The sequence below is a fragment of the Mesocricetus auratus genome, unplaced genomic scaffold, assembly GCF_017639785.1.
Source record: "Mesocricetus auratus isolate SY011 unplaced genomic scaffold, BCM_Maur_2.0 Super-Scaffold_100008, whole genome shotgun sequence".
NCBI lineage: Eukaryota > Metazoa > Chordata > Mammalia > Rodentia > Cricetidae > Mesocricetus > Mesocricetus auratus.
The window spans coordinates 79,788,626-79,809,574 of record NW_024429192.1 but is presented as its reverse complement, the minus strand read 5'-3'; the positions used below and the strand labels follow the sequence as shown (position 1 = coordinate 79,809,574).

Below are 20,949 nucleotides of genomic sequence, written 5' to 3'. Positions count from 1 at the left end.
AGTTCATATCAACTCCATTCTTTATCTACTGGTGTCCTTGATGGTAGCCAGTATGAGATGCAGTCTTAGACTCCTGGACCACAGCTTCTGTGTGCTGACCAACAGGTTAGCTGGAGCTATGGTACCATCAACACTAAAGTGAGACTTTTGCTCCTTATTTTAGGGGGACAACTGCTTTGCTGGGGATGAGAATGCAGCTGTGATTAAGAAGAGTCCAACAAGTTCGAGGCCAGCCTGGTCTACAAGAGCTAGTTCCAGGACAGCCTCCAAAGCCACAGAGAAACCCTGTCTCGAAAAGCCAAAAAAAAAAAAAAAAAAAGAAGAAGAAGAAGAAGAAGAAGAAGAAGAAGAAGAAGAAGAAGAAGAAGAAGAAGAAGAAGAAGAAGAAGAAGAAGAGTCCAACATCATTCAAATGCAATCTTCTAAAAGATTTTTCTCAGGGTCAGCACACAGATGCTGTGGCAGCCTAATTTGATAATGTGTCAGAGTCTTCCCATTTGGTACTGGTTTTGAAGACATGAAGGGGTAATGGGAGAGCAGCTGAGGCTTGGCACTCTTTGAGAGCCCAACCCAGGCTCTTGCTGAAGATGCAACCCAGTTGTAGTGGACATGCAAGCATATAGAAGATGCTAGGACTATGGGGTGGTCATCAAGTACAGCAGGTAGCTTGCATCTTGAAGGAAGCAATTGGGAAGGCATGCATGATGGTATCATCTTTCTCATATACTGATTTTATAAGTATTTTCTGATTCTACTGTCTGCCATATTTTGTAGGTATCAAAGTAAAAATTAAAATGCAAACATCCATGTTGTAAGTCTGCCTGTGTTAATGTAAGCTCACAATGTGTGCACATATCGACACAGCTGTGTTTATAAGCATATGCAGAAACATCTGTAGCAAATAAACATAGCTGCCACATTGGAATGTTGGAGAACAAGATCCAGTAATATAGGGGGATATACAAAAACAGTTCCACAGCACATGAAGTCACTGACATCCTTAATATGTTCATGACCCCGTTGCACAAAACAAAAGTGGACACTTCTGTCATCAGATAAACTTGTAAAACATGTTTTTGATGGTGATAAATTTATTTATTAGTCCACAAATTTCATAAATTCTTTAATGCATAAGTGTGCATTATGAGTCTTCTAAGAAAAGGATATGGCAAGCAATCTTGCCAAATGTTCTTGAACCGAAGAATCCTTTTTGGCAAAGGCTCTCTTAAAGGAATTAGGGATTTTGAAATCCTTCAGGATACATTGTTGCTGTAATTAAAAATAGGTCCAGGGACTGGGAAGACAGCACAGCTGGGTAAGTCTTGCTGTAGGAGCCTAAAGACCTGACTCCAATCTCCAAAAGCCATGTTTTAAAAAGCCAGGCTCACGTAGAAGGTGAATCCCTAGGGCTCTCTGGCAGGCCAGACATTGATCTTGAGAGACCCTGGCCAATGGGGAGCCCAATGGCAAAGAGACACTCTGCCTCAAAAGCCAAGTGGGGGGCTTAAGGAATGACATTCAAGGTAGTCCTCAGGTCTACACACACACTAATACATGCACACTCTTACCTACAGATGCATTACACACACACACACACACACACGTACTTAGATGAAAAATCAAACACAAAGAGTGATAGTAAAAGACAAATTTTAAGAAATACAAAATAAATAGAAGCTTTAGCATTTAACAAACTTAAAAGTTACTATTAAAGATTGCATTCTCTCAACAGCTGTAAAAAAAGTTCCATTTCAGCAGAAGTTCCCAGCACTCTCCTTAGCTCTTGGGTTAATATAAAGAATTTCTCTGCTCATTGGCTGTACCTAATTCTTTAAGGCCTAAGCAAAGTCTGCATAGGAATTTTAATTTAGCCATAAACCTCAACGACTCAGTAGCCCTATGAAGTGAGAATAACAAGTAACCTTAAATTTCCATTTACCTTTAGAAACCTAAGAGGTTTTGATGGCTTACATTTTGAAATGGGATACTCTATTATGGCTCCTCAACCTGAATTAGTCATGTTCTCTGTAGAAGAGCCTGAACATGTTTCTCTAAAACACAGCAAGGCACTGTTTACTGTTGTCCTTCGAATGAAACTCATTTGTCTAGGAAGGACGGGTCTACTCATTTACATTATTCAGATGACAGTGGCATTTAATGGGCTCTATGCATCAAAGATGTTTGACAGTCATTAACCTTTTAGGGCTACAGTAATTTGTGCAATTAACTGAGGTGAAATTATTTTTTGCGGTCACATAATTAATTGCCCATGCCTTTTAAAAGAATTATTGTACCTGAACTAAAAGTTACATGAAAACAACAAGACCACAGTGTTTAGGATCAGGTCCTCAACATGATAAAGTACTAACAGATTTGTCTTTTTTTTTTAATCAGATACTAAGCATGTCAAGTATGCACATATGGTGACTGGATATACTGAAGCCAAAGAGACCCGATCCCAACACCACCCTACCCCACCCCCAAAACTGTACAAGTTTCCAAATACCACTCTACAGATCTTCATTTTGGTTGTGGACATAGCCTTTAATAGTTGGGCCATTTCACTCTCCAGCCCAGATTTTACTTTCATTAAACACACATTTAATGAGGTTTTACAAAAGTAAAAAATAATGCAATAACTTAATGATATTTCATTAGCAAAGTTATTTGGGGTGATTTCATTTTCTTTACTATTTTCAGTTAGTACACAAAATAATAGGTTTCACTGTTGCCTCTTACATCATATACACTGCTTATCCTTCTACACATTAATACTGGCTCATGCCTCAGGTACTTACACTCAGGAAGAAGGCATTCTTTCCTTTTACCAAGATACAAGCTACATAACTAAGAGAAAGCTGAGCAGAGGTCAACAAACACAATAAGAAGGAAAAGTGCTGAGTTAAAACAGCCCACAGAACTCTCTTGGGAGACTATTCTCAATGAATCAGATGCAATGCAGAATTTTTTAAAATCATATTATGAGATGTGAGATTTGCAATATGTGCATTCTTCTATATGCTTTAACCAGTATACCTAGCAGTTTTCCCAAAATATAATTTTGTCAGCATAGTTGGGAGAAAGTAATGTTATAAGCCAAAACACACTCTTTTAAGGTATAATAAGCTATGATACTCAAGTACTCAGATAAGCAGGATGGTTTTTAAAACCAGTATAATTAAGACTGCAGGTATTTCTAAATGGTACTGTAGAGCACAGGAATGACAACCAGGGGTGAGCAGAGTAAGCAGATCAGACACCACTGACATTGTTAGTGATCTAGCAGAGGAGATACTTTAGGGTGAACCAAATAAAACTGTCAGTCTTTCATGATTTTCTACCTATAAAACCCAGTTTCCTATAGCTGAATCAACACACTGCCACTCTGGAGTCAGAAATGCAGGGTGAATCTTGGTGTCGGCACTAGCTAGTGTTGTGATTCGGGCCACGTAGTCCGCCTGACCTGAGTCTAGGTTTTATCATTTTGAAGATGTGGTAAGAATGCCTTTGTGTAGGCTCTTGCTGCATTAAGCAAGACAGTATTTGATATGATCAGGAGAGCCATCATAATAATGCTCATTAAAAATTCCTTGTGTTAGATATAAGAACAACTATTGCCTTAGCTTCCCTTTGAACAGGCCTTAGCTATAGGCAGTATTCAAAACTGCCAACTAAACTTTTTAAAATTAATTTCTACCTAAGATAATGGTCAGTACCACTAAACGGACTAAATCAAGATTCCCTGCCCACACATGCACTCCTTGCCCTCCACTCCCCTCAGCTCAAACTTTCCCAAATGACTACATCTACAGATGCTCCTTCCCACCAACTTCCTGCTCCACAGCCTTGACTTGTTTTACCCTGCTGTCACTATATCCCAAGTGCTGGGATTATGGATGTGCACTGATGGAACACGGGGATTCATGCATGCTAGGCCAGCTGTTCTCAACCTGTGGGTAGTGACTCCTTTGGGTGGGAGGGTTAAATGGCCCTCTCACAGGCCAAGACCATCAGAAAACACATATATTTACATTACAATTCATAACAGTGGCAAAATTAGTTATTAAGTAGCAACTAAAATAATTTTATGGTTGGGGGTCACCCCAATATTAGGAACTGAATTAAAGAAGTTCAAAAACCACTGCACTAGGCACTTTCCCATTGAATCCCATCCCCAGTCACATGACAGGTCAACTTTCATGCTTTTTTGTATGTTCCCTGTGCTATAAATTGTTTCTTCAAGTCACTCTTTGTTGAGGTATCCTGGTCCAAGATGGCTCATAACTTTTCCTCCTTCTCAAGTTCCTTTGTGTTGGAGAAATTCAAAATGAAAACAAATCCATGGTAATAGTAAATACCTACAAGGACCAATAAATAGCAGCAAGCATGTCCTGCTCCACCCAACTGTAAGTCTCTTCACATCCCTAATCTTCATCATTATGTCGTTCTTTCTCAACCTTTCTAATTGGGTCAACTATCACTTGCTGCAGACAGACACCTCCGACAACCACTTTCTGGGTGACTTTTTTCATGTTTTATGGAACATGTGATTGGGGTTCTTGTCCCTTCCCCATCACAGGTAGTCTCTTTTTCTTTTTTGAACTGTATTTCTCAATGTCCAGCACATCACCACTCACAATAAGCACTTATGGAATAGCTGAGTGGATTTCTGGAAAACTGCGACTAAAAGGAATCATGGTGGTAAATCTGAAGAAATAGAAGGAGCCTGTGTCAGCTGCAAAGTCTCCCCAGCAGCAGCTAAGAATAATCCCATTATCAGTGCAGCACAGGCTAGGAGGATCTGGAAGAAGACTGGCCAAGTAATTAGCCAGTGGCTGGAGGAGTCATCCCTACCTCCTACTGTCACACAGCCACTTGGGAAAGGGTAGGAAGCCAAGCCCAGCGCAGCTTACTGACAGCAAGTTCTGAAGGGGGCAGGCAGCAGACCCCTCTTCCAGTAGTACAGTTAGTGAAGACTCTGCTGCCTAGTCACTTGAAGTTGAACTCCTGCATTTGCCACCAAGTGACAAGAAAACCTTACATACCTAAGGAAATGCACATGGTGGTGGATCCTTGGAAACAGGAGCAGAAACACAAGCAGGACCAAACTTTTATGGTGAAGGGATGCTGTGAAGGAAAGATGCCAATCTGAAGGACTGGAAGGATAAAGGGATGCTGTTGGGAGCTGAGGACCTACACTGGAAACCACCTGACTTCAGTGACTCCTCATGCACATGCACACAGTCTCTGCCCAAGAAAACAGTGAATGCAGTGAGCAGGAGACTACTGCAACAGTGACCAGACCCAGAGAAATGAAGGTAATGTAGCCACCACAGAAAGAGCGGGCAACCAAGCACAGGCATGACTCCCTCCTACCCATGCTTTCATATAAGCTGAGGGCAGACATTTGTTTCCCTGTGAAAATAAGGAATTCCAGAATACAGAGAAAAGGGTCAGAGGGAGACTGTATGTTTTCTAGAATGTCTACAGAAGACACACAAAGGCCAAAAACTACTGAGGGCATTTTAGATGGAGCAACATACAATGAGGCCCCAAACACTGGCACAGAGATGTTCCAAAGGCACTCAGTGAAGCACAGATTGGAAAAACCGCACAGGCATGACCAGCTCAACACCCCATGGGCTTGGAATCTAAGTTAGAATATCTGGGCTAGTAATAAGCTCCCACACAAGTCCCTGGCTTGGGCAGAACAGTCAGAGTGCAAAGTGGGTGGTTTACCAGGGTGATTGGGCACATCCCAGTTTCAGAGAGTACAGAGAAAGTAAATCACAAGTGCTGGGAGCAGTAGGGACAAAGAGCATCTCTGCCATGAATGAGACTGCTGCCCCTATAACAGAGCCAGGTCTTTCTTGCATTAGCAATTTGGAGGAAGCCCAGCTGGCCTGCTGACTCCCCACCCACTCTGCACCCTACGGGGACTTGCCAAATCCAATGTCTCAAGGCTCTACACAGAGCCTGCCCTAAACCCTCCCACTTCAGGGAAATGCACATAGCTGAGTCAGAAACATGTGACAGCTACCAGTACTAATGAAGCCAGGCATCCATTCATAAAAGTGAAGTCAACCCAGAATCATCATGTCTTAGAGAAGGTCTGAAATAGGAGACAAAGAATAAGAACACACATAACCAGCCCTGGAAGAAATAGAATTCTGAATCTAAAAAGAAAAAAGTTAGGCTTTTATTTTAAAAAATCAAATTAGCATCCTCAGAGAGATGACAAGAACTATAACAACTTTTCTATAACAGAAATCTAGGAACAACTGGGACAAAGTATTTCTTGAAGTTAAAGTAATTGCCAAACTATTATTTTTCAAAGCAGGATTGGGAGAGGAGAACATAAAGAATTGACAGCATGAAAGTTAAGAAAATTGTGTAGAAAGTAAATATTTGGAAGAAAAAACAACCAAGCACTTTTGAGGATAAGGAGGATAGTAGAACGCATGTGGAGAATCCAAGAGAAATTCCCAGTTAGGACAATAGAGACAGCAGAGAAGGGAACTGAGGAAGGGATAAGAGGAAACGCACACAAGTGGGAGAATGCTGGATCTCATGGTAACATGTGCCTCTCCATTGTGCTAAGTCCAAACCTTCACGTGAGACTCTACAGGTGCAGCAGCTCAAACACAGTATCAGTCCTGGAAGACAGGCTCTGTTGCCCCCCAGGAAACACACAAACCTGCCTTGCTGCACACATCTTGTAACCTGGCAAATGCAGGAGACTCTTAAGCTTCTCTAAATCTAACAGATAAAGTATAATTTTTTTCGTTGTTATTAATCACAAAGGCTCTTAAATAATTTAGTTAAGCGATAATGCCTTGTGTTGAGATAGGGCCTGATGTAGTCAAGGGTGGCCTCAAGTAACTATGTAGTCAAGGATGATCTCAAACTCCTGCTTCAGGCTTCTGATGCTGAGATCACGGATGTTGTGATTACAGATGCCTAATTTATGCAGAGCTGCTAACAGAAGCCAGAGTTTCATGCTCACCAGATAAGAACACTACCAAGTGAGCTACATGAACAGTCTAAGATACTGCATTTTTTAAATACAGATTAACCTCATAAAGAAGACTACAAATGTTGAGGAAATCACATATCTTGTAACTGCCTAGAGGACAGAAAGCAGTCAAGTCAAAAATTCATAGACCCATGGGAATGAACAATACTTGTGTGACCCAAAAGACACCCTCACATTCTCATAGTATATAATAGAAGTTTGGAATCAATAAGCAGTACTGATAAGACTGAGTGAATAATGAAACGTTGATGAAAATCAGAGTTTAGATAAGCTAGACTAGTAAGTACCTATACATTTGTGAAATTTCCATTATTATTCCAATATTGTAGTCTTAATTAAGAAGACTAACTTTCTACCATAAAAGTATTTAAAAAATGAGCGGAGGCAGTGGCTCAACCAGTAAAGTGCCTACTTTCTGTGACAACTGTGTGACTGGGTGTTCCCAGTGTCCTCCTCTCCTCCTTTTCTCATTCCTTCATCTCCTTTCTCTCCTTCTATCCTCTCTGCCTGCCATCCCCATCTATCATTTCTCCTGCCTTGCTATTGGCTGTTCAGTTCTTTATTAGATCAATCAAGTGTTTTAGACAGGAAAAGCAACATAGCTTCACAGAGTTAAATGAAACATAAGAGAATGCAACACATCTTTACATCATTAAACAAATGTAACACATCTTAAAATAATATTCTACAACATATTTTTTCAAATAAATGCTTCTAGATTTACATTCAAATCTCTCATTCATTTGGAATTTTCATTTATTTAAATATTTATTATGTATGAGACACAAAGAGAGAGAGAGAGAGAGAGAGAGAGAGAGAGAGAGAGAGAGAGATCGCCCTGCATGAAGGACAAAAGACAACTTATGGGAGTTGGTTTGCTTCTACCGAGTGGGCTCAAGGATCAAACTCAAGTTGCTGGGCTTGACAGCTCTTATCCACTGGGTTGTACCCTTGTCCAGGGAATTTTCTTGATGTAAAGAAGAATGTAACCAATGTTTTATGCCTGAATACCTGCTAGCTGTGTTAGTCAATCAATTTGATCGGATATTTAATGATATAAAATAAGTTATTTGAAAGTTTGGTAGCTTAAAAGTGCAGTAAACACTCTCTACTGCATCTGTGTGTTGGGAATTCAAACCTAGCTTAGTTCTGTGGTTCTAGTTTGACTGCCTCCCATGCCAGGTAAGATCTCTCCTCACCTGAAGTAATCTGAAGGCTTCACTGGGACTGGAGAGTACACTTCCAACATTGTGTGACTTTCACAGCCAGCAAAGTAGACAGTGACTACTGATCAATTTTATTTCCTCTGCACAGGGACTTCCAGAGCAAATAATCCAAGGGAACACAGACCAAAATCATACTATGTTTTATAAACTAATCTTGGAACACACCATCATTTTCATTGCATCATAGTAGTTATCGTAGTCAATGTAAGAATCATATATATATATATGTATATATATATATATGAGAATGAGAACACAGAAGGCAAGATCCAGTGGTAATCATCCTAGAGACTGGGTACCACCCCATCTTTCCTCTATCTACACATGGAATATATTTAACACATACTAACCTCTCAAATATACTTGGGTTTATAACTAGGGTTTTGATTTTCATCCTTCTCCTGAGAAAATATTGAGGTTATTTCATAATTATACCTTTATCAACAGTTTGTTGTATATAAAGTGTCTTGCTTCATTAATATTCTAGAGTTTTCAATTTTATAAAAACTTCAAGTATTCATGCAAATGAACTTCCAATTAACAATTAGTCACCTATGATTGACTACTGACTTCTCTGACAGGTTGCAATAGGTGCTATATATGGAAAATGCTGGTGCAGCATGCTACATTAGCTATGCAAAATACTTAATGATGTATAATTTAAAGATCCAATAAGAATTATTTTGTTGAATGTCTACTATGTGGCATATACAATCACAGTGGTTAAACATATAATGAATTAAGAGATACAGTCCCCGACTGGGAAGATAACTTTCCAAAGTGTTTGTCTTGTAAGTAGAAGGACCCGAGTTCAATCCACAGCATCCTCTAACCATCTTTGGGCTTAGTGCCACAATGTGTAATCCCAGAGCTGGGGACGTAGAAATATAAGTATCTCTGGGATCCACTGGCCAGTCAGCCTATCTGGCAAGTTCCAGGCCAACAAGAGACCATTTCAAAGTGGGTGGACAGCATTCCTGGGAGTGAAACCCAAAGCTGACCACTAGACTAAACACACACACACACACACACACACACACACACACACACACGCACATACACACTTGGGTGTCGTGACATCGACCAGCAAGGAAGACGCAATGCTAGGACTCTTCTTTAAGCAGTTTATTCAGGAACCTTGAACAATCTTCTGACCCCAGGGAGTGCCAGCCCACAGTTTAAAAGCCCTTGGGCGGCCAACCCCAGTATGCCACGTGGAACATGCAGATAGGTCCACGTACACGGAAGCAAGCCTGATATCCAGCCTTAACCAAATTCAGGTGGGGCTCTTAAGGAGTTGTTTATTACAGGAGTTGTTTATCACAGAAAGCACTTGCTGTCGGGCTAGCAGAAGGCGGAAGCCAGCACCATCTTAAGGGTGCGGCAATTCGAAACTCTCTACAGTTCCCCCTTTTTTGTTTTAAACGCAACAGGCAAGAGTAGAGGTCTGATCTGACATACATGGGGACATTGTACTGATTTCTCATTTTGTGTCATCCACCCAACGAGCATCAGACCCGTCTGATACCTTTTTTTCAGAGGCGGGATGTTTTTTGGGTACACACATGCAATCAGACATGCTCTTCTCCAGGCCACTGTTAGCTGTCATAGAGTGCAGTGCTTTGCCTTGCATCCTGAGCACATTTAATCGGCTATTAAGGTAGCCAACCAAGCCTGGGGGGACTGTCCAGCTTTAATAGCGGTAAAGGCCTGAATGATCATGGCTGCATTGCGTCTTTGTGTGACTCTAATCTTACATAGAAACCACAAGCAAACCAGGGAGACCAACACCAAGAGACCTGTTAATGCTCCTATAACTGCCCACTCCTTAAGACAGTTCATTGCAGAAGTCAGCCAGGATGATAATCCCAATGCAAAGCAAAGGTCCACTCTAGTGGAATTCACATGGACCACTGCCAGCCTCAACTCCTTTAAAGTATCTTCAAATTCAAGTTCAATTGTTGGAACACCTGGCCCACTGCTTCCGGGGGTCTTGGTTCATCAAACCACAGAAGCCTGGAAGGGATCCTCAGCTTTTTATTTTCTGTGAAAACATAAACAAAAACTCTTTCCCAAAGTAACATATCCTTATACTTAAATGCTGAAGTCAAGGCATTTTCAAAAAGATATGTTGAATTCAGCAACATTTATAATCAAGGATACTTTAGCAGTTGTTCGTTCCTTAGCAATCAAAACACTGAAAAACACAATAGCATGCAGTATCCAGACTTTCTGTGTATTTTCCATCGTTGCATGGCTTATTTATTTATATATTATTATTACTCTATTTGTTTTACTTTATTTTTCTCTGAGACAGGGCTTCTCTTTGGAAATCTGCCTGCCTCTGCCTCTGCAGCAAATCCTACCAGCGTGCGCCACCACAGCTGGCTTCTCTATTTACCACTGTACCATTTCTTTTTCTCTCAGCTGGCCTGTGCTTCTGCTTGTTCAGTTACCTTTAATGGAAGACACCCTTGAACAACAGTGGAGGCTTCTGGGTACAGAGAAAAGTAGGCGCAAGCAGCCAGGCTAGTTTTTAGAGACTGAAGTCATTGATGCACAAATTAGCTACACCTGGCTGCATGGTTTGAGCCAACCCATCTGAGCCTGCCCAGCAATAAGTCAAGTGAAGAAACACCTGAGTGACCCTTACATTAAACCTGGAAAACTCATTTTGACAAACGGTACAGGGTTTTTATAGTGAAAAAGCCCCCCCCCAGTATCTAAATCTCTGGCGTTTTCATGTAATTTAAGCTGGAAAATATACCAAAGCCTGGATCGTTCCTCGGTCCCATGCAAAATCAAGATCTCTCCCTAACTTCTCCCACGAAGGGATACTAAGACTCCCGGCCAAAAATCTCTTTAAAGTACTTTTCTTTAATTTTTTTATTAATTTTAAATAGCTTGTTTTACATGTCAATCACAGTTCCCTCTCCCTCCCCTCCTCCTGCACTTCCCCACCATACCCCCCCATCCTCCCACCCTATTGCCAATTCCTTCCACACAGGGGATACCTAGAGTCTGTCACTTCACTCAGGGTAGGGTCCAGGCACTTCCCTAAGAGTCCAGGTAGAGAGAGCAACCCTCTTTGTGTTATGGACACACGATGTCTGTTAGTATTCGAGGGATAAACACTGATCCACTGCTCAGGACCCCATAGGTAGCCCAGGCCTCCTCACTGACTCTCACATTCAGGGGGTCTGGATCAGTCCCATACTGGCCTCCCAGCTGTCAGTCTGGGGTCCAAGAGCTCTCCCCTGTTCAGATCAGCTGTCTCTGCTGGTTTTGCCAGCCCATTCTTTGCCAATTTGCTCATCGCTCCTCTCTCTCTGTCGCTGTGTTCCTTGGGTTCTTCTGTTCAGTGTTTCACTGTGGGTGTTTGCCTCTGCTTCCATCAGTCACTGGATGAAGGCTCCAGGATGGTTATAGACATCAAGTGCATTATCAGGAATGGGCATTCGAGGTGGTCTCGCCACTATTCCTTAGCTTGCCAATTGGTATCATCCCTTTAGATCACTAAAGGTCACAATGGTGCCTGATCTGTCTTCTAACCTATGATTCCCTCTTCCCCCTATCCTACCCCCTCCCCAGTCAACCTTCCTGTTCCCCCCAAGTTCTTAGAACGAAGCAGCTCATTCAGAGCCAAAAAAATTGGGTGCAACTGAGAAGCGCCCATAGCCAAACTAACAAAGTTTCTTTTAAGCTTTTACTTTCGGTTAGCTGCTAGCCAAACTAACAATGTTTCTTTTAAGCTTGCTACTCCGAGAACCGTTTGTCCTGCTCTCTCTTTAACCACAGAGAAGAGCAAACCAACCTGCTCTTGTCGCGGTCTCTTTTTTACCCCACTCTTGTCACGGTCCCTTTTTTTTTTTTTACCCCACTTTACCTTGGGAACTTACCAGCTTGCTGCCCTGACTGCAGAAAGTTCTGAGTTGACTGGAAAGGGTCCCCATTCAGGCCACCACTTGTCGCGACCGCCTGGACCAGCAAGGAAGATGCAATGCTAGGACTCTTCTTTAAGCAGTTTATTCAGGAACGTTGAACAATCTACTGACCCCGGGGGAGTGCCAGCCCACAGCTTAAAAGCCCTTGGGCGGCCAACCCCAGTATGCCACGTGGAACATGCAGATAGGTCCACGTACACGGAAGCAAGCCTGATATCCAGCCTTAACCAAATACAGGTGGGGCTCTTAAGGAGTTGTTTATCACAGAGAGCACTTGCTGTCGGCTAGCAGAAGGCGGGAGCCAGCGCCATCTTAAGGGGGCAGCACTTCGCAGCTCTCTACACTTGGGTACATATGTCTGTATGCATGTATGTATAATTTTCCATGTCCTTTAATTGAGGGTGACAGGATAATAAAAACTAAACAAAACATAAAGTTACAAGTCAATGAGATGACTGAGTAGATAAAAGTACTTGCAGTCCAAGCCTATATGCCTGTGTTCCATGTCTAGTACCTACATAAAGACCCAAGAAAATCAACTCCACAAAGTTATTCTGACCTCCGCACATGAACAGATCTTGTCATACATAGGCTCATACTCATACACAACAATAAAGTTAACTTTTGAAAGTGCATAATTATATGCAACTACTATGAAAGAAAATCACAAGGTCTGAAATGGTATATACTGCAAAAGGAGTAAGGACCATTTTTGAATGGTCAGAAAGGTCTCTGTAAAGAAGTTACTTATTCTAAAATCTGCAGGAAGAGTTGGAGTTGGCCAAGGTATTGAGTCATGGCACATGTAGGCCCACCCTAACAACCATGCACACGCCTTATAAAATCTGTTTTTATTTGGGGTTTTCTGTTATTGGTTTAAAATGATTGTTGTGGTCTTTATGAGAGCTTCAATATTTGTATATGTAATCTGTAATCAAGTGCCTTAGCTACTTCTACAGTTTGTCTACTTTTTTCCAATCATATCTCATATAACTACTTCACAAATTCATTCACTCATTCATATTCTCAATTTTTATTTCATCATCCACATTTCCTTCCTCCAACTACACCTAGAAGCTCTATCCCATCTCCCTCCCAAGTTCATGACCTCCAGATGTTATTTTTTATTGATTTCCCACCCCAATTCCAGTTAGTGATGCTCACAGGCACATGAGTATGCTGCTATTCAGTGGGGTATGGACAACCTACTAGCAGCCATGTTCCTAAAAGAAAATGATTCTCTCTCCCTCAATAACCATTCACTACCAATAGCTTCACCCTCACACCAGAATTTTGACTAGCTTTATATTATGCAGGTAACCACAGTTTCTATGAATCAATCAATGTGTACAATGTCAAGTCCAGAAGTTGGCATTTCAAAGCTCTTCTCCTTATCCACCATCTCTCACATTATTTCCACCCATTCTACCATGATGGTCTCTCTGAGTTTTGGATAGGGAAGGGTAATACAGATGATTCATCCACAGCTGAGCACCAGATTTCTTCACATAAACCATGAATGCTTCTTACAAAATTTGTTTCTATTTGGGGGTTTACAATTATGAAAGGGGTTTTCATTTTATTAAGACTGGCTGTTTTAGTATGTGTACAAGCTACAGAATTTTGTGCATGTAGTTTGTAAGCAAGGACTTTAATTGCTTCTACAGTTTGTCTGCTTTTGTTTTTCAATCATATCCCACACACTAATTTTTCTTCTTTACCAATTCCATTTATCACTTATTTTCCATCAAATAATAATGTATCACACTTTCCAAAAAACTTGTAATGACACTGTTAACAACCTTACTTGGGAATTTTAAATGTCTCTACAGTTTCATTGTTTTAAAAAGCTTTGATTAATTTAAAATATATCATCGACTATATTAAGATGGAAAATACTCTTCAATCCTTATTATTATGGAGAGGTTTTTTTCATTCTTTTAAAGAAAGGATATTAAATTTGATGAAGTAACTCTCTACCATCTATTGAGACCTTACAGGTTTCCCTCCATTGGCTTGTTCATAATTTAAATTTTATGAAATTCCTTAATGCCAAGCAATCATTCTTAACACTGAGGGAATATAATAAATCCTATTTGGTAATACTTTCATAAATCAATCACTAGATTCTAGTATCTAAAATTTAAGTTTTGACATTAAAGGTCTTGTGTCTTCTTTTATCCTGTGTTTTGTTATTAAAATATATTTAAGTTAGGAACTAACAAAATAATTAATATTAAAGCATGGAACATAGTAGATTTTGAAACAAAATTTATCTCCTTCACATGTTTTCAAGTCTGCAAGCCACCTACAATAGCATGCCATCCTGAATCATGCACTGTCTTCTGAGATAGCTTCATATGACACTGTGTATCATTCATGATGCTTTGAGAGAGAGTGACACAGACTCCAGATGTCACAGTAAAGATACTGCATTTCTTGGGGACAAACCCAGAGATAAAGCCATTTCTAGGTTCTTTAGTTCCAGGCATAGAGATCTCATTAACTCGGTGCCTTGCCCTGGTTTGAATCCTTCAGTCCTTAGATTAGCTGTTGTCCTCACTGCAAAACAGTGTAGAGGTATGCAGACTGCTCAAAGCACAATGTTAGGTTCAATTTATCAAGTGTTCCTGTTGTCACTGATTTTTTTCATATTATATCTGAGATAGTATTTGCCTAACTCTAGACTTTCTTCTAGTTATATCATTTCAGCTCTAAGTTCTAAGTCTATGATATACCTGGAGTTGATCTTCATACCTGATATAAGATAGAGCTCCAGACTCATGTTTTTGCATGTAGATGTTCAAGCCTCCTGATACTATTTGTTAAAAAGACTATTTCTTACCCACTGCCTAGTTTTGACAATGAATGATGCCAGGACAATTCCTTTCTCATTAATTGACTCTCAAATCCTCAAGATCACACTCTACCCCAACTACCCACCCATTCACTGCCCTGCTTCCTTGAGTTGAGGATGAGGCAGATATCTGACAAAATAAGAAACACTACAAGAAAAAAGCAAGAGCTAAGAGATACCAGGAAGAGAACCATCTTCATAATGACATAAGAAGTGAAATCCCAAACTAATCATCTCTTATCTCTATATTAGAAATAGAGAGCCGGTTGTGGTGGAACACGCTGGTAGGATTTGCTGAAGGATGCAGAGGCAGGAGGATCACGAGTTCGAGGCCAGCCTGGGCTACACATTTTTGCCGGGCAGTGGTGGCGCACGCCTTTAATCCCAGCACTCGGGAGGCAGAGGCAGGTGGATCTCTGTGAGTTCGAGGCCGGGCTGGACCGATAGCCTCCAAAACAATACAGAGAAACCCTGTCTCATAAAAACCAAAAAAAAAAAAAAAAGAAATAGAGAGATAATTTTTCTTCTAATGTCTGGACTACAATGCTTGTTTTTTGTTTGTTTGGCTGTTGTTCCTTTTGTTAAGAACTATTAGAATCTAACTATATTAGCTCCTTCTAATGAGTGGCTCTGATAACATCTCATGGGATTCATCTGTACTAGGAATTTCCAAACTAGAAGTCTTGTCCTTTGTAACCCATTTTGTAATAATTTATATTATTGTCAGTGTATTCAATTTTTAGACTATCTATGGTTTAAATCATATTGTTTGGAGGGAAAGTATCCCCCAAGGCTCTAAAAGTAAATATTGTCTATTGGCAGATACTGCTCTCAATATATACCCACTCCAGCAGGACACTCTTAAATTATCAGAAGACTTTCAACCTCTATTATTATGTTATTGTCTAACTTAATGTATTCAAAATATGCAAATGTCTCATTCCTCTTCTTCTTTCATTCCCAATAATGAATGTGCACTGTGATGTAACTTACCCATAAAAATTCATGTTATATCATAATTGCAGCTTACATCTTTCATCTTTATAATTTGTGTCCTATTTTAATAGTTTATCTTACAATAGAGCCATTACATTCTCTTTGCTTGTGTTTATCAATTTCTTTCATTTAAGCCTGTTAGTAATTTCATTTTGAATGTGTCTTTTATAAAGGACATATGGTCAGATTGCTTTTGTTTTTTGTTAGATTGGTGGGTTTTTAATTATCTAATTATAACTTAAGCTACCTTTTCCCTTCAATAACTCAACTTCCTGAACCACTGAGCTAAACTTGTTGGGCTGCTAGTCACCAATCAGTGAACATAAAACATAAACATATCCTAGTTTCCCAGGGGGTCAGTAGGCTATCAGACTGCATGCCAGCCTCTACCTTCACAATCAGAGACTAGGACTTGGGAGGTGGCTTAATAGGTAAAGCACTTGCTATACAAATGTGAGGACCTGAGTTCAGAGCCCCAGAATGTAAAGCCAGGTTTGTAATCCTGTGGTGAGATGGGAGACAGGAGAATACCCCAGAAGCTCTCAGGCCAGCTAGCCTTACATATGTAGCCATGAAAAGAGAGACCCTGCTTCAAACAACATGGAATGTAAGTACCAAACCCAATGTAGTCCTCTGGTCTCCACACACTCACTTATCCACATTCACATACACATGTACAACATCACACACATACACACACATTCTAAAGAGCAGGGAAATAAGTTAGAATCAGAGTTCTCTGTGCTATGACAAATATGTACTTATACAATCTTCTAAGGGATGGATGGAACATGGAACATGCATGAATAGGATCAATACAACACATAAACACATACAGTCACTGGGCCACAGCCTTACACTTCTGGTATTTAATAGACAAAATGCCCAAGACAAACCTAATGTGTGTTCCTCTACAGGTAACCTGCTCTATCTCCTGGTATTTCTTTATCCTTAAAATTCAAATATTTTGCCAAGCAGGTCTATGTAGGAGCCTTTTTCATTAATTTTGGAAGGTTCTCCGGGGTCCCTTTGCTATTTACCCATCCGCTTCTCTAGCACAGCTGTTAATCATGATTTCCCTGACTATGGTTCAGCTTCCTGCCAGGTTAAAGACCTGTCCTCTGTCCACCATCTCCACTATCCACATTGCATAGCTCTTCTGAACATTCTGCATGTGTTCATGTACATCATCCACATTACTCTTCCATTTTAGAAATCAAGTCTTCCTCCAGGTGTCTTAGGCAATATTGAAATTTTCGCTTCTCATACTTTTACTTCAGCCAGCTTCTTTGATACTTCAACTTTTATCTCAGCTGCTCCTTCCTAGGACTTGATGTGCTGTTGTTATTTTGATTTTTCTCAAAATCATTGCTTTATCCATTTTTTAATCTACTGAACCAAATTTACTAGACGAACTCTACTGTTGCTTTTCACATGTAATCATTTCAGAAGGGTAATGTCTTTATCTCTCCCCTCATACTCTACACACTTCATAAGCTCATAAGCTACATTCAAGGCTTCTTCTGTGTAGATCTGAGTTCCTGCTAGAAATGATAGCAGTCCCTTAATTCCTTCTGTGTCCATTAGTCACTGGCAGCCTTTCCCTCTGAACTTTAGACTCAGATACAAGGTATGTTCCACTCTGACCCCACTGGTAACAGGTAGCACATCTGTCTCATGAGGCTGAAGATAGAACTTTCTGCTGAAAGTCTGGTCCTTCCGGTTAACCCTGGCATCACAATTCATCATACACTACACAGGATAACAGTGTACATAGCTCTCACTGCCACCATCTGCTTAAAAAAAGTCTCAGTTGCTTGGTTAATTACTGCTGAGGCGAGCCCACAGCTTCAAGCACAGCCGTAGAAGCTCTTCCTTTCAGGACTTGTGCTCTAGAATGCAGGGTGGGCTGCCCAGTGGAAGTCACCATTTTTAAACCAAAGTGAACAGAGACAGAGAGATGATCTTGAGATGAACACTAGTTCGATTCTGTGAGTGCCAAAATTTGCAGCCCAGCATGACACTCTGTCTCCCAGAAATCCCTGTGAGTAAAGCCTTCATGCAGCTTTACCCAGTAAGGGGGCATTCTAATGTTCTAATTCCAAGAACAGAACATGAGCTAAGTGGTCTCAGGCTATTCTCAACACATTCCACAAACCATACTGCACAGAACTTTTGCTTTATAGTAACACACCTCCCCCAAAGTCTGTCATCCTCACTGATATTTAAACAAGAATCTGGAAGCTGGATATCAAGCCCATGTCATCTGCCATCATATGAGCCAGAAATGTCAGCCATAAGAGTTGTATTCCTTAATAAAGTAAATACATCACCATTTTAGTAAGAACTCTCTACAGGCTTCATTGTGGTATACTCGGTATATACTTTTTAAAACAAAAACACTTCTCCCAACATTCTGAAGTCAGACTTGCAAAGAACAACTGGTGGCAATTGTTTCCTTCTTCCCTGAGGGGTTAACATTTGTGTATTGGTCTCTGGTGGTTGGCACACCCTGCACTGATGAGAAAGAGCCATCTGCTCTACTGTCTGAAAAACACCACTTGTCTGCTATTCCCCTGCTGGTAAGGAGAATGTACTGAAACCAAGTACTCCTGAGGCCAATCTGCTTCTGAGATTCAACCATCTCAGTACCAAAACCACACTCAAGTCTACACATTATCTCCACTTAAAATCAGGCTTGCATTCAAACTTTATCTTAGGCCTATGTTCACACTGTTTATTACATCCTGAATCCAAGCAAGATAATAGTAATGGTACATTCTTTTTAAAGATTGTAAAGTCCTGTTCCTTTGGTGATAACAAACTGTCCCTTTGGACAAATGACATCACTGACTCCCAGAGCCTGAATTGTTAATGCTGTGAATTGGTGCCAAAAGTTGATACAACTCAGCACTGCTCTAAAGTGTTCACATTCCAAAGAAAACAAAACATTGCGTTTATTGAAGGAGCACATATACTAAAACAAAGTTCATCCCAGAAATATAGGTTTTTAAAATATTTTATTCTTAATTATGTGTAAGCTTCTGTGTAAATGCATGCACCTGAATGCAGTGCCCAGAGTCCAGAAGAAGACATCAGATCTCCTGGAACTAGAGTTACAGATGGAGGTGGTGTGGGTGGAGGGAACCAAATTCAAGTCCTCTCTAAGAGCCCACTTCTCCAGCCCCCAAAACTTTATTATTAATAAATCAAAAGAAATTAACCACAAACTTTGTATATTGAGCTTTTAGGTTTGTTTGAGTTGTGTTTGAGTGTGTGTGTGTCTGTATGCACACTTATGCATGTGAGCATGGAGACCAGAGGTCCACATTGTGTGTTTTCCTCTATCTTTCCCCATCTTATTATTTAAGACAGTGTCCCTCATTGAACACGGAGTTTCTCAGTTTGACTAGAGTGATGGCCAGCAAGCTTCATGGGTCCACCTATCTCCTCCTCCCAAGATCTGGGATTACAATGAATCTGGCTTTTTAAATGGGTGTTGAGGATCCAAATGCAGGTCTTCATGCTTGCATGGTAATCTCTCCAATTGCAGATTTAGTTTTCATTATCAAAGGAAATTTCATTATAAAAGGAAAACCAATTCACACAGGTTGATTTACAATACTTCTTCACAAGCAAATCTTTAGTAGCCGTATAAATAAAAACACAGGGAAATGTCTTATTTTGTGGTATACACTCTTGAGTCACATTATTTGTTTCAGTGTGAGGTAGAAAGGACTAAACAATTTTCAAAACTTGTTCTATAATTGAACATGTCATATTTCCATTTACTCTGGATGAGAAAACCTGTATCTAAGTTTTTTGAAGTTCACCTAAGAAGCCAGACACTAAAGTATGTTCTGCAGGCCATCAAACCTGTCACACCTACTCAGCTGTCATTACAGAACACAAGAGCCACAGACAATACAGAAACAATGAGCATAATTTGGATACAACAGAAGCTTTATTTACAGTAGTATTTATATTGTAAAGGAAGCATCAGGAAACAGAACAGTGCAAAGAGGTATTCCAATTTGACACAACATATGTGGCTCACAAGATTACAAGGGCTTCTTGACTCTTTTGTGAAGAAAAAATAGTAGCCATGTTTATGGTCTGCAGTAGCAATCCAATGCTATGTAGAACATCCTTCACTCAGTGTTTACCATATACCTAGCAATGCTCAAAACTCTGCATTAGTATCTGCTTGGTCCTCCTAATAGCCCAGGAAGTTGCAGTAGAGTGGGGCACTTATAACTCACTACTAAAATTACAAATAACAAAAGTGGGCTGGGGAGATGGCTCAGTGGGTAAGAACTCTAAGAGTTCTTCTTTGCAAGCATAGGGACCTGAGTTATAATCCCCAGCACACATGTAAAACAACAGGCATGGCTCTGCACACCTGTCACTCAGCATTACAAGGGGCAGAAACAGGACAACTTCTGGGGCTTGGTGGCCACCAGTCTAGTTGGGTCAAGATTCAGTGAGAGACCATATGTGAGAAAACAAGGTAGAAAGTGATAGAGCAATCTATCTCTTTCTCTAATCTCTGTATGGGTGCATATATGTATATACATGTGCACACACATGCTTGAGTGCACCCACTCACCCACACTCTCATACCCCTTTGAAAATGACAAATAGGTACACCAAAAGCCCAGTGGCATGCACCAGACAGAGTGCTGGGAACTTTCCAGTGCATCTCCTGTCACTGTCCTCACTGTTCACGAGTTCAGTCCTACCAAACTAAGGCCTAAAGTTTTCAATGCTAGCTATGATTTCCAATTCATCCTTTCTACTCAGTCTTCCCTACCCCAAACAGACTGCTGTGCCTCAGGAGCATGAAAATACAGAAGTAAGAGATGTTGAATTTGCAACCCTTTGATAAGA

The 20,949-nt window shown here is 40.5% G+C and overlaps 1 protein-coding gene across 2 annotated transcripts in view; it reads right to left on the bottom strand.

Annotated features, from left to right (window-relative positions):
- The window catches only part of Sdk1 (sidekick cell adhesion molecule 1), an 880,893-nt gene that overhangs the window by 765,992 nt on the left and 93,952 nt on the right, over window positions 1–20,949 (bottom strand). Inside the window, exon 1 of one of the 2 annotated variants that reach the window (XM_040751272.1) lies at window positions 12,162–12,275. The exons of the other annotated variant lie outside the window; for it this stretch is intronic. The gene's annotated coding sequence lies outside the window, so the exon portion shown is untranslated. Of the gene's footprint in view, window positions 1–12,161; window positions 12,276–20,949 lie in introns of those variants that run through there. 2 annotated transcript variants of the gene reach the window in all.